The sequence below is a fragment of the Thermobia domestica genome, chromosome 8 (genome assembly GCF_964235325.1).
Source record: "Thermobia domestica chromosome 8, izTheDome1.hap1.1, whole genome shotgun sequence".
Taxonomy (NCBI): domain Eukaryota; kingdom Metazoa; phylum Arthropoda; class Insecta; order Zygentoma; family Lepismatidae; genus Thermobia; species Thermobia domestica.
In genome coordinates, this window is record NC_137461.1 from 228,251,272 (window position 1) to 228,264,242 (window position 12,971).

The following is a 12,971-nucleotide window of genomic DNA, read 5'->3' on the forward strand; positions in this document are numbered from 1 at the left end:
ATGTAATTTAAGATTACGACTACGCATTTGGGGAGGGGATCCACTGGTGAGTTGTACCACTTTTGCTACAATCGCATTCTTTCTTGTCATTATTAGATCCTAATTGCTAGAAATAATCATTCGAGAGGGTAACGCCATACCGAAATGAACACCCAGTGGTCCTTTAAAATAAATAAATAAATAAAAGTAGCACTAGCTAAAAACAGACTATAATCTTTCCGAAGCCCGCCGTGTTTTGCGGGAAGGAATGAAATCCCTTTAAAATGTGTTTATTTTATTATCATTAGTTTGTTAAAGTAACCTTATACATTTCAAAATAATAACAGAAACTGGTACTACTAGGGGAGCGTAATGACTTAGTGGAAGAGCACTCACCTTTGGTGTGAGGGGGGTCCCTAGTTTGATCTCAGGATATGAGAGTTTGTGGTGAACAGCATCCTGTCGATGGACTTCTTTGGGGTTTATTTTTCTCGCATTCTCATTCTATTAACACTTTTGCTCCTGGACTTAAATAGCAAGTTTTATTTTCCTGTCAGTTTAGTGTATTTTGAAAGACTTGTATTGGGTATTAGGAAAAAGGCAGGCATGCTAAATAAATCTCTACACTTTTTATTCAAAAAGGAATAAAATACTTATTGGTATTATTGAATAGAATTGCTACAATATCACAGAGCAAGACCTAGGCATAAACAGTTTGCAATAACAAGATGCTCTGAGCCTTACTCGGGGTTGGGATCAAAATGTTCAGTATTTCATAATATATATATATATATCAGTGGTGCCCCCCCCTTATGTCCATGACGCACCCCCCCTTAATTGTCTACCCGTAGGTGTTCTTCCATGAAAAAATCTTCTTTTCGATTAATTTTTACACTCCCTCAAACATATTTATACAGATTTTACCCCCCCCCCAAATATTTCAATGACGCACTTTGCGTCATAGCCCCCCCTTGTGGGCACCCCTGTATATATATATATATAGAGCTTAAAGGGGCATAACTTTGAGACGTTAAAATACAAATTTTATTTAGAAATTGGTATTATTGTTTTTTTTATTTAGAATAAGACTTTCCACATTTCATACTTATCCACTTCCACAGAAAAGTCTTAATCAGAGGCGTAGCCAGGGTTCCCCATTAGTGCAGTGATAAGTTCAGCATACTAGTTATATGCTGTATTCATCATCATTTTCAGCTCTTTCTCTATAGCATATGCGTCAAAATTTACTATTTGCGGATGCGAATAGAAAGCATTAAAAAGAGAGTAGATATTTTTAATATATATATCACTCAAACATACCCATACTCAAACTTCAGGTTAAGTATATGGAATTATTCCGGTAAAATCACTACAAAATGTACGGTGAAATATTTAAAGTTCAGATAAAATTCCTGGAATATTCCGGTGAAATTACTGCAAAATTTCCGGTGAAAATGTGGTATCCCCGATTGCCAGATATTTCACCGAAAAAATTCCGGTATTTTTAAAGAGGGATATAATCTTCTTCCTCACCTCTATCATAGGTTGGTGGGCAACATGGACATTTTAAAACTTTTCTTTACCTTGGCTTATATATATGGGAGTACGCCACTGATTTTAATTCTAAAGCATTAGTAATCTTCGCATAAAACGAAGATTTAATCGTATCATATCATCAAGTATAAAATTGAATTGCATTTCATTATGATATTTGGAATTAACACTGTAATAATTAAGTGTGGACAACTTAATTAGATAGATCTTGTGCTCATTATTTCTGGGAGGAAAATATCCAAGCAAACATAATTCCAGTTTAATCCCTTTAAAATTTTATATATATATATATATATATATATATATATATATATATATATATATATATATATATATAATACAGTTCTTAGACCCAATTTAATACTTTACAAAAATCTGAGACCACACAAATCCGCTGAGATTTTCAGGTAGATAAATGAACTCAATTTGGATTACAATCTCGATATGTAGGTAGTACACGGTAATTTTAACGTTTTGAAAATATATCCACACTGAAAGAAACCACGTGCAAATGTATAGCGTCATGTATATATATATATATATATATATATATATATATATATATATATATATGTGTGTGTGTGTGTGTGTGTGTAATATGATTCTATTCCCGAAATGGAGTTCCATTGTATATGGAACTGCCGTAATAAATACAAAAAAAAAATAATAAATAAATAAATAAATAAAATAAAATGAATTCTTATTTTGTGAAAGAAAAAAAAATAAGTTTGGTATACCAGTAAACTTATTTTAAAAGAATCTTCGACTAATGCCATATGAGTTATGCTTGTCTCAACTTCCGCTGTTCGATACTTTAAGTGCAGGAATGGCTAATCAAATGTAGTGTGCGGGAAAGGGACCGGTCGGATGCTGTCGAAAAGAAAGAAAGAAAAAAAAATCTTGAAAGTGAAATTGGCTAGTAGTAACTTAATGTGTAATTTTCCTATGCATTAATAATTTTTGTTGAAGGCTATTAGCTCCTTTCATCTTGATTGTACTGGCATTAGATGCAGCTATGAGTGTCGATTTATTAGGAATTTATTGCCTTTTTTAATGCTTAATTATTAGGAATTTATTGCCTTTTTTAGTGCTTAAGCGCCATGAAAAAGTGGGTCTACAGTTCATAAAGTGAGATTAATTTCGGTGTATTTTCACTGGGGAACTAACTTTGTTATTACGCGCTGCGGAAGTCATAAGTTTCAGAACAACATTTCAACGAGAGAGCATTTCAATAAGAAAATGTGTGAAGAAGCAAACATTTCAATCTGTTCAGCACTAATTTTACGATTGGAATATTCAATACCAATACACTAAATACGGTATTTAACAAGAATTTCGAGAAAACAAATCTAAAGATCAAATTATGACAGCTGTTCCCGAAAGGAGGACAACTGTTCACTGCAATTGTACAGCAGTGTTGGGTAAGTTACTTGTAAAAATGTAACGCGTTACAAGTTACTTTACTTTCTCTTAAAATGTAACGCGTTAGTAACGCGTTACTTGCCCCCAAAAAGTAACTGTTACTTTACTTCGAAAGTAACGCGTTACTAACGCGTTACTTTTAGGTCCCAAACTTTAAAAATGTGAAAAAAATTATGACTTCAATTTTCCGTACTACTATTACTACCGCTATTATTATTATTATTATTATTATTATTATTATTATTATTATTATTATTATTATTATTATTATTATTAATTATAATAACACTGTATATGAAAAGCAAGGTAGGCGGTTTATATTTGAATACTAAAAAGATAGTTGATTGCCAACCTCGGTAGTCGTGAAGTCTAGGAGTCAAGGACATTGTTCACGAGCTTCTGAATTTGGGTTGAGGGTCTAGGTTGAGTATTCGGGCTCGAGCCGAACACTGTGAAAAAATTATAGGGCACTGGCCAAATATCTTCAAAACTGCTCGGCCCGGGTTTAGAATTGTCAACGACTCGAGCAGCTCGGCTCACAACTCATTCACTATCGACCAGAACCGAGAAGTAAGCCGAACCAACAGCTCACCCAACCGACTCGGCTAGAGCCCTCGGCTCATTGAGCCGAACCGAGCAAATGACTCATCCCTACCAAGCCGAGCCAGCTCGAGCCATCTTCTCAGTTGAGCCGAGCCGAGCTGAGCTTGTTATAAAAAAATCTCTTGTGGTCTCGTTATCGAGACGAGACGACATGCAAGTAGTGTCCCATCTCGTGAGCAACACTAAAAGTATTCCATATTACTGTTTAGCTTACATTTCTCATGGCTTTCTTTTTCCAGTGTAATCAGGCCATGATTTCAAGACGACTTAAAACGAACGAGCCATTTATCAAACTCGACTGGACTCGAAACTCGACGCAAGAAAACTGAATCGGCTCGGAATTCGACTCGAGGATATTACCCTTGACTTGACTCGAAACTCGACTTGAATTCGAGTCGAGTCGAATTTTAGCTTGACTCGTGCTCATTCCTATGCGTTAGAAAAAATGGTTGCTTATAATTATTCTGCTAAACGAATTGTATAATAATAACAATGTTGTTATGTAAAATTAAAAATAAAGAATATAGAGAAACATTACACTACTCTATAATCAACGGGACTCTAGGATAAGCAAACTGATCTGAAAGAATTCCAATATTACATATCATCAGCAAACTATTGTCTAGTAATAAAAAAAAGGTCTGCTCATCAAAACAGTTTATTCATATTAACCCCTGGGCACCTTAGTTGTTGATAAATATTTTCCGCCGGGGCACTACTTTTAAATTCTGTCCACCATCATTCTCAGCTCTTAAGAAAAAAGTATTCTTTCAAATGTACGAACAGTAAAATATTTTCGTTCTCCATCTTTATAAAAACAACACCAATTAAAGTAAAATAGACTATCGGTATTATTGCACTCCTAGTTCACTCACTGAATGTATTGATTTTGAGCTGTCAAAATCTACGACAAAATCTTCCAGGTGCTTGCAATCAGTACACGTGATTTCCCAAAGGCTGTCCTCATCTTCAAAAAACAGCAAGTGGCACTACAAATTTATCTGTTTCTCTGTGTCTGTGACCGTCGCTCACTGACATACGTAGTTCATGCTTGATTGTTTCATTCTGAGAAATTCACTTACAGGAAATAAACATTTGTTTCCGAAAAAAATATACATATATTGTAGTTACTCATCCGAAATGTAACGCGAAAAAAGTAACGCAAACTAGGTACGTTACTTAAAAATTTGTAACGCGTTACCGTTACAGTTACTTTGGAAAAAATGTAACGCGTTACTAGGAAACGTTACTTAAAAAGTAACGCGTTACAAGTAACGCGTTACTTGCGTTACGTTACTTCCCAACACTGTTGTACAGAAGTAAAAGGAGGAGCTTACTTCTAGTAAAGAAGGGTGTGTAGATACTAGGTCATAAGAACTTGTGATGGACAGTATACGGAGTTCGATAAAATTCTAGAACTGATCTGGTGTTCGGTAACTCTAAAGACAGACGATTGTTTATTATGTGAGGTTAATGTTGCAATATTCGTCACGATTTTTGCAGGGGGCGCGGTGGCTCAGTGGTAGAGCGTTCACCTCCGGTGCCTGGAGTCCCTGGTTTGACCCAGCTTGCGCCGTGTGGACTTTGTGGTGGACAAATACCGTGCTCGTGGGTTTTCTCGGGGTTCTCCCGTTTCCTCCCACTTTCTTCATTCCATCATTTCATTCATTTCTCATAATCACAGTCTCCTTTAGCCTAACCGGCATAACCGTGGGACATAAAACTAAAGATTTCATTTAATTTTCATGATATTTGCATTGAAAATTTCATCTGTACTCTTCTAAATATCTTCATTTTTCCTGTCAGAGAAGGGTGCAAAAGACCTCGATGTCGACGCGCCCATATAAACCCTTTCAATCAATCAATCAATCTTCTAAATATCGATCATTGAAAGCATCCTGGTTCTCATTGTTATTGATTCTTATATAGACATTAAGTATTGTTGTAAGTTAGGGAAATGAGCAACGGAGACTTCCGAGTTTATCAGAATTGTTTACCGTGAGAATGCCCTAAGTGGATTTTTTTTTCCTAAGATTTTGACGGATCGTTTTGCGGTTGATGTAGCAGATGTGATGCAGCAACAGCTGATCCCTCATGCGAACGGGTTGACAGATGTCCACTTTTGAAGTAATCAGGAACGTGTTCATGTCCATAACAAAATCGGGCGTACGATTGAGACACGAGTACACGACTACGAGTCAGGACATATAATAAGTAATTCCGATAATCTCGTAAGCCTCTGTTGCTTATTTCTCTAACTTACAGGGAAACAATATTTGTCTTTTGTTCCATGTAAGAATTCATAACAATAAGAACCACTGTGTTCTCAGTGACTGATATATAGAAGACACAGATGCTCTCTTTATACCAAATCTTCACAGGTGCTGGAAAAGAATATTATTATTATTATTATTATTATTATTATTATTATTATTATTATTATTATTATTATTTTTATTTTTATTTTTATTTTTTTTTATAGCATAGCATTAATCTCACGTGCAAAACTATTTTCTGTCATCACAGTTAGCGAGTACCAGTACCTGTCCTGGAAATATTTGCCAAACCTTGTAGTATCTGGGCTTTTCCCTGTTTTTTCATTTGCACCCCACATTCATCATCCAGGAGTTTTAACATATTTTGAGCTAGTTGTTTAAATGTTAGAGTTTGTTTTATTTTCCTTTTAAAATTTAATATAAGGAGAGGCCATAATTTTCTCATATACAGTCTTGATTTGAATTGGATTGTTTTTTCTTCTTTCTTTTTTATGTGCTCAGTTTGAAGTAGGATCCGAACCGCTACTCGGGTTTGAAGGCAAGTACGTAAACACCGGGAAGCGAACCCGAGATTAAGCACACAAAAAGCAAGCAAGCACGCACATTCGTCACTCGGAAACACAATCTTGAATTTCAAATCATCTTAAAATTAACACAGTTCTATAGTCACTGTAAAAGCACATTGTTCCACTTCAGAAATATTTATGTTGAGTATCGCCGCTGTGTTGGAAAATCTTTAAGACTATTAAAGCTTTGAAACATATTAAATTAATTAATGATTTAAGTGACATTTCATAAACCATATAAATGAAATAACGTGTCCTTGCTCTCAATGGAGAATAGTTAAGGAGTGATCTCCCTTTTTTACACAACTGCATTGTACTATAAGCCTTGAGCTGTCAGAAGTGAAGAAACTTTCCTGAAGTATGTTTTCCGCGTAATTTGAGAAATTGATACAGTGAAAGTCGTAAAAGTAAATAAATAAAATGAAAGAATATTGATTTGTTTTGCGTGTAGCATCTGTAATATTAAATTCAGTCTATAAAATATCAGATTTTTCTAATTATTAGATCTCATATATAATTAAATGTTGCAGTTTTTTTTTTTTTTTAATGTACATGCACCAACTTACGGATTAAAATAAAAGAAATATTTCTTACTTTAGATACGAATACACTAATGTATTTGCCTTTTATCATATAAAGCGTTCCTCCGTTTTTCAGCTCTGATAACGTAATGCAGAACGTTTATGTATTAAGTCTGTTAATAATCCATTAAAACTATTTTGTTCATGTATTAAAGAAGTTTGTAAAGGTTTGGGGTGATGGATAGGAAAGTATTGAATTTCTTATATGTTTCTTTGATACAAAAAAAAAAAAAAAAAAAAAAAATGACAATAAGGGGCTAATATCATAACTATAGTTAGTTTAATTTTACATAACTTTTTTTTTAGTAGCTTCTATATTGCTTCCATTAAAATATTTATGAATTACTTCCGAGACATTAACAGTATATTTAAAGCGATGAGGGACTCATATAATTTGAAAGTAAACATTGCTGAAAAGGAATACTTTAAAAAATCTTTAACGGCATTTTGAAAGTATATTAGAATCCTATTTGTTAGTACTATTGTAATTTATTCTTATATTGCAAACGCCCTTAAACCCAGAACACATTCGTATTCGATATCCGCATCAATCAGTTTTAGTATTATTGTCATGTTCTGGATGCGGTGAAGCGAGGTCTACATCAACTGTCAACCTGTTTTCAAAGACTACGTTGTTTGGTTGTTACATTGTACTCTTCCGTTATTATGATAGGAATTTTGGCGCCGTATCTTTTAGTATAAAATAACTATTTAAAGTTAGATCTAATTTCTTCTGTGAACATACAGTATATATAATGTCACTTTTCTGGTAGATAGTACAGATGTGCTTAGACGTGAGCCGATGGTCATGTTTTACCTAAGAGGTAGAGTAAGTCGGCGTGTAACCAGTGTTGGGTAAGTTACTTGTAAAAATGTAACGCGTTACAAGTTACTTTACTTTCTCTTAAAATGTAACGCGTTAGTAACGCGTTACTTGCCCCCAAACAGTAACTGTTACTTTACTTCGAAAGTAACGCGTTACTAACGCGTTACTTTTAGGTCCGAAACTTTAAAAATGTGAAAAATATTATGACTTCAATTTTCCGAACTACTATTACTACCGCTATTATTATTATTATTATTATTATTATTATTATTATTAATAATAATAATAATAATAATTCTATATAAAAAGCAAGGCAGGCGGTTTGTATTTGAATACTAAAAAGATAGTTGATTGCCAACCTCGGTAGTCGTGAAGTCTAGGAGTCAAGGACATTGTTCACGAGCTTCTGAATTTGAGTTGAGGGTCTAGGTTGAGTATTCGGGCTCGAGCCGAACACTATTAAAAGTTATAAGCCACTGGCCAAATATCTTCAAAACTGCTCGGCCCGGATTTTGAATTGTCAACGACTCGAGCAGCTCGGCTCACAGCTCATTCACTATCGACCAGATCCGGGAAGTAAGCCGAGCCAACAGCTCACCCAACCGACTCGGCTAGAGCCCTCGGCTCATTGAGCCGAACCGAGCAAATGGCTCATCCCTACCAAGCCGAGCCGGCTCGAGCCATCTTTTCAGTTGAGCCGAGCCGAGATGAGCTTGTTATAAAAAAAAAAAATCTCTTGTGGTCTCGTTATCGAAACGAGACGAGATGCAAGTAGTGTCCCATCTCGTGAAAAACACTAAAAGTATTCTATATAACTGTTTAGCTTAAATTTCTCATGGCTTTCATTTTCCAGTGTAATCAGGCCATGATTTCAAGACGACTTAAAACGAACGAGAAATTAATCAAACTCGACTGGATTCGAAACTCGACGCAAAAAAACTGAATCGGCTCGGAATTCGACTCGAAGATATTACCCTTGACTTGACTCGAAACTCGACTTGAATTCGAGTAGAGTCGAATTTTAGCTTGACTCGTGCTCATCCCTACGCGTTAGCAAAAATGGTTGCGTATAATTATTCTGCTAAACTAATTATATAATAATAACAATGTTGTTATGTAAAATTAAAAATAAAGAATATAGAGAAACATTACACTACTCTATAATCAACGGGACTCTAGGATAAGCAAACTGATCTGAAAGAAGTCCAATATTACATATCATCAGCAAACTATTGTCTAGTAATAAAGTAGGTCTGCTCATCAAAACAGTTTATTCATATTAACCCCTTACTGTAAATCGTTAATTATGGCACCCTAGTTGTTGATAAATATTTTCCGCCGGGGCACTTCAGACATTTTACTTTTAAATTCTGTCCACCATCATTCTCAGCTCTTAAGAAAAAAGTATTCTTTCAAATGTTCGAACAGTAAAATATTTTCGTTCTCCATCTTTCTTTATAAAAACAACACCAATTAAAGTAAAATAGGCTACCGGTATCATTGCACTCCTAGTTCACCCACTGAATGCATTGATTTGGAGCTGTCAAAATCTACGACAAAATCTTCCAGGTGCTTGCAATCAGTACACGTGATTTCCCAAAGGCTGTCCTCATTTTCAAAAAACAGCAAGTGGCACTACAAATTTATCTGTTTCTCTGTGTGTCTGTGACTGTCGGTCACTAACATACGTAGTTCATGCTCGATTGTTTCATTCTGAGAAATTCACTTACAGGAAAGAAACATTTGTTTCCAAAAAAAAATATACATATATTGTAGTTACTCATCCGAAATGTAACGCGAAAAAAGTAACGCAAACTAGGTACGTTACTTAAAAAATTGTAACGCGTTACCGTTACAGTTACTTTGGAAAAAATGTAACGCGTTATTAGGAAACGTTACTTAAAAAGTAACGCGTTACAAGTAACGCGTTACTTGCGTTACGTTACTTCCCAACACTGCGTGTAACAAATGAATTGTTGAGGTTCTTCAGTGTTTTGAGAGGCGTAATACTTTAGATATATCCCCTATATTCTGGAGCAGTGGCGGATCTAGCCCAGGGGCGGGGGAGCCTAGGCCCCCAGTTTTGTAGCTGACAAAAATAATTGAAGTATTATTTATATATTTGTTAAAGTTTATAGTAAGCGTTTCCTATTATTCTTTAATGGAAAATTTTTGAAACATTAGATACCATAAGATTAGATACCATTCTTTGCACAAAATACGAAAAGAGTTTCACAGTCCTCTGTCAGTAAAACTATGAACAGTAAAGAGGAAGTTTCAACTGCCACCGTAAAATAGAACATCTAACTGTATTTTGGCTATAGTGTTGGTGGTTAACATCAGTTCTAATTACCGGGAGGGTTCGTTGTCGTAGAAGTATGGAGAACAGTCATTGTAAAGGCCTCCAGAAGTTGAGTGATATCACGTACGAGAATTTCCGTCAAAGTTAAGTCAGTTTCGTAGAATACTACTGTGTATAATGGGACTTTGATGCAATAGTTGAAATTGAAATGTGAAAGGTTTTAAAGTCATAAAAAGAAGTAAAACTGGGAGAAGGCGATTTCAGCCTCTAGTCGGGGTTACTTTGCACCGGTCCAAAATGCCGCTTAGATAGGAAATTATTACTACTGAAACCTGCTGCATTCTAAATTTAGGTAAATTTTCTATTTAGGTAGATGTAGGAAAATAAATTGTGAACAGTGGCGGATCCAGGAAAGTAGTTCGAGAGGGGCTTCACTCGCAGTTTTTTTTTTTTTTTTTTTTTTTTTTTTAAGAAATCACTAAACTTTTGGGGCGGCTTGCAGCTTATATGCATAGGAATGACTAACATTAGATTTTTTAGAAAAAAGAAATCATGCAATTTGCATTAGTTTCAGCCTGAAAGTCCCAAATCCCGTAAGTCTTCTACTGATTACCGGTTGGTATGATATTCTTGGACATAAGTAATAACCAAGGCAAATCAATTTACGGGAATTTTTTCTGTTTTTGAGTTGGCATTTTTGTGGGACGTTTGCTAAGCTATTAGAATGAGATTCCTGTGTCGGTACCAGAAAATACATAATTTTCTTTACAAATATCGGTAATTCAAACTAAGTACTAATACCGGTACTATCATTGTAATATCAATATTTGTAGACTACATGCAGTTTTGTGTAGAAAGTAAAATGTATAAATACTAAAGGAAAAACATTGCACAGAAACGTTATATTCGTATGTTGAACATAAATTTTTGTATGTTATGCAAAGTAACCCCTCTTATGGGGTTACTTTGCACCAAAGTTTATATCTCAATAACTATGGTTATACTGAATGTTTACTAATAAACTTCCACTTTTTTTTTCTTATATATCTAGCTATTATATGTTTAAAATACAGAGTTCTAAATTAAGTAACCCCGTCTTATGGTATCCCTAGTTTCTCCCGCCACTGTTCGGGAGAAAAGTTTAGTCTTTGGTTTTTAATAATGGGCTGGGCGAAATGGCTGTTCTTCGCAAGGAAATACTAAATTTATGGGATATACGTATTTAAAAGGTGTATGCGAACCCCCTTTTTCGACTTCAGGATACATATTTGAATCAAAGTGAAATCAAGAATACTCAGTTCGATTCAAGTGCTAACTATATTCAAAAATGCATTTCAGATGGTGCATCCGTTATGCTTTGTGAAAAGTTTAGACCCCCCTCCGTCTTAGGATACGCATTTCAGTCGAAATGATAGGAGCCCGGTCCGAGCTCAGTGCGAACAACGTTCATAAAATAATTTCAAGTCTTTCACCCGTTTTTACGTGATTATGAGACACACCTTCGATGTGATTTATATATAAGTAACTTATATTGAGAAAAAAAAAATATTTATAAATTATCTCTCCTATCTCTCTTAAAAATTAACTTCCGAAAACACTGGACACACATCCACTTGTTTTTAATAAGAAGTTTATACACCAATTTTTATCTCCCTTGCATGAGCAGCTCGTAAGATACCTTCTTCTTTGTATGAAATTAAAATCTTCTGATTTTTTTCGTATAGGATACACATTTTAATGAAAGTGACGATAAAAAAAAAACAGGTCCGAGAACAGTAAGTGGTACGTATGTTCAAAAATTAATTTCCAACTATTCAGCTGTTTTTCCACAATGATAAAACAGACATCGATTTCAAAGTGGAGAAAAGAAACAGAAATTGCTCCATCCCTCCTTAAATTCTGAATTTTAAGAAATGCTTTGTTGACATTTGCATTTGCTTTTTTTTTTTTTTTTTATGAGGCGTCTCCCTAATTTCAAAGGTCCCCCAAAATACTGTACTTTTGGTATAAAGTTCAAATTTTCTTTCCCCGTAGGATACGAATTTTAATCAAAATGGCGTGACAAAAACCCAGGGTATGTTCAAAAATGCATTTCAGTCGTTTTCCTGTAGCATAGTATATATAATATAAAAGGTTGGTCCACATTTATGGAAACTATTTTGTCCCCCCTACGCTAGGGCGTAAAGCCGTATTTCCACTAGCGGTTATGCTCGATATGACGACCCTGACTATAAAGTATAGCCCGACACCAAAGTTCCAGTGGAGTAGGCTTCTGTTCAGAGAAATCTGATCAAGTTTGGACCACTCCTTCGTGCAAACTTTCCACAAGCCAGTCTAATGTGCGTGGGCGAAGTAAGGAAATTGCTCGCTTCAAACACCCGAAAGCACAAAAGCCCATTGGTGCAGCGTCGGGAGACTTGACAGGGATGTCTGAATATGGGATAGCACGGATTCCAGTTTCATGCGCTTTGCGGGCTATGTATGCCACAGTTGTTCGAGCCGTGTGACTGGCTGTTTTGTCTTGATGAATGAGGACTTTCGACATCTCAGCACCATTAGGGATGCATTCGAGTCGAGTCGAGTCGAGATTTAAGCCTGTCTCGACTCGTCTCGAGAAAATGTTGTCTCGACTCGTGTCTCGACTCGAAAATATGTTTCTGTCTCGACTCGTGTCTCGACTCGACAGTCTCTGTCTCGACTCGACTCGAATTCGAGTCGAGACGTCTCGAAATTCGAGTCGAGACAAAATATACGAGTTAAAATATACGCACACATCAGCCAGAATATTATGACTACCTACCTTATTGTCAGTGTGTCCAACTTTGGCACGGATAACAATGGCGACGCGTCTTGGCATGGACG

The 12,971-nt window shown here is 35.4% G+C and overlaps 1 protein-coding gene across 14 annotated transcripts in view; it reads left to right on the forward strand.

Moving 5' to 3' along the window:
- The window catches only part of mtd (TLD domain-containing protein mustard), a 1,050,893-nt gene that overhangs the window by 927,265 nt on the left and 110,657 nt on the right, over positions 1–12,971 (forward strand). The window lies entirely within an intron of this gene.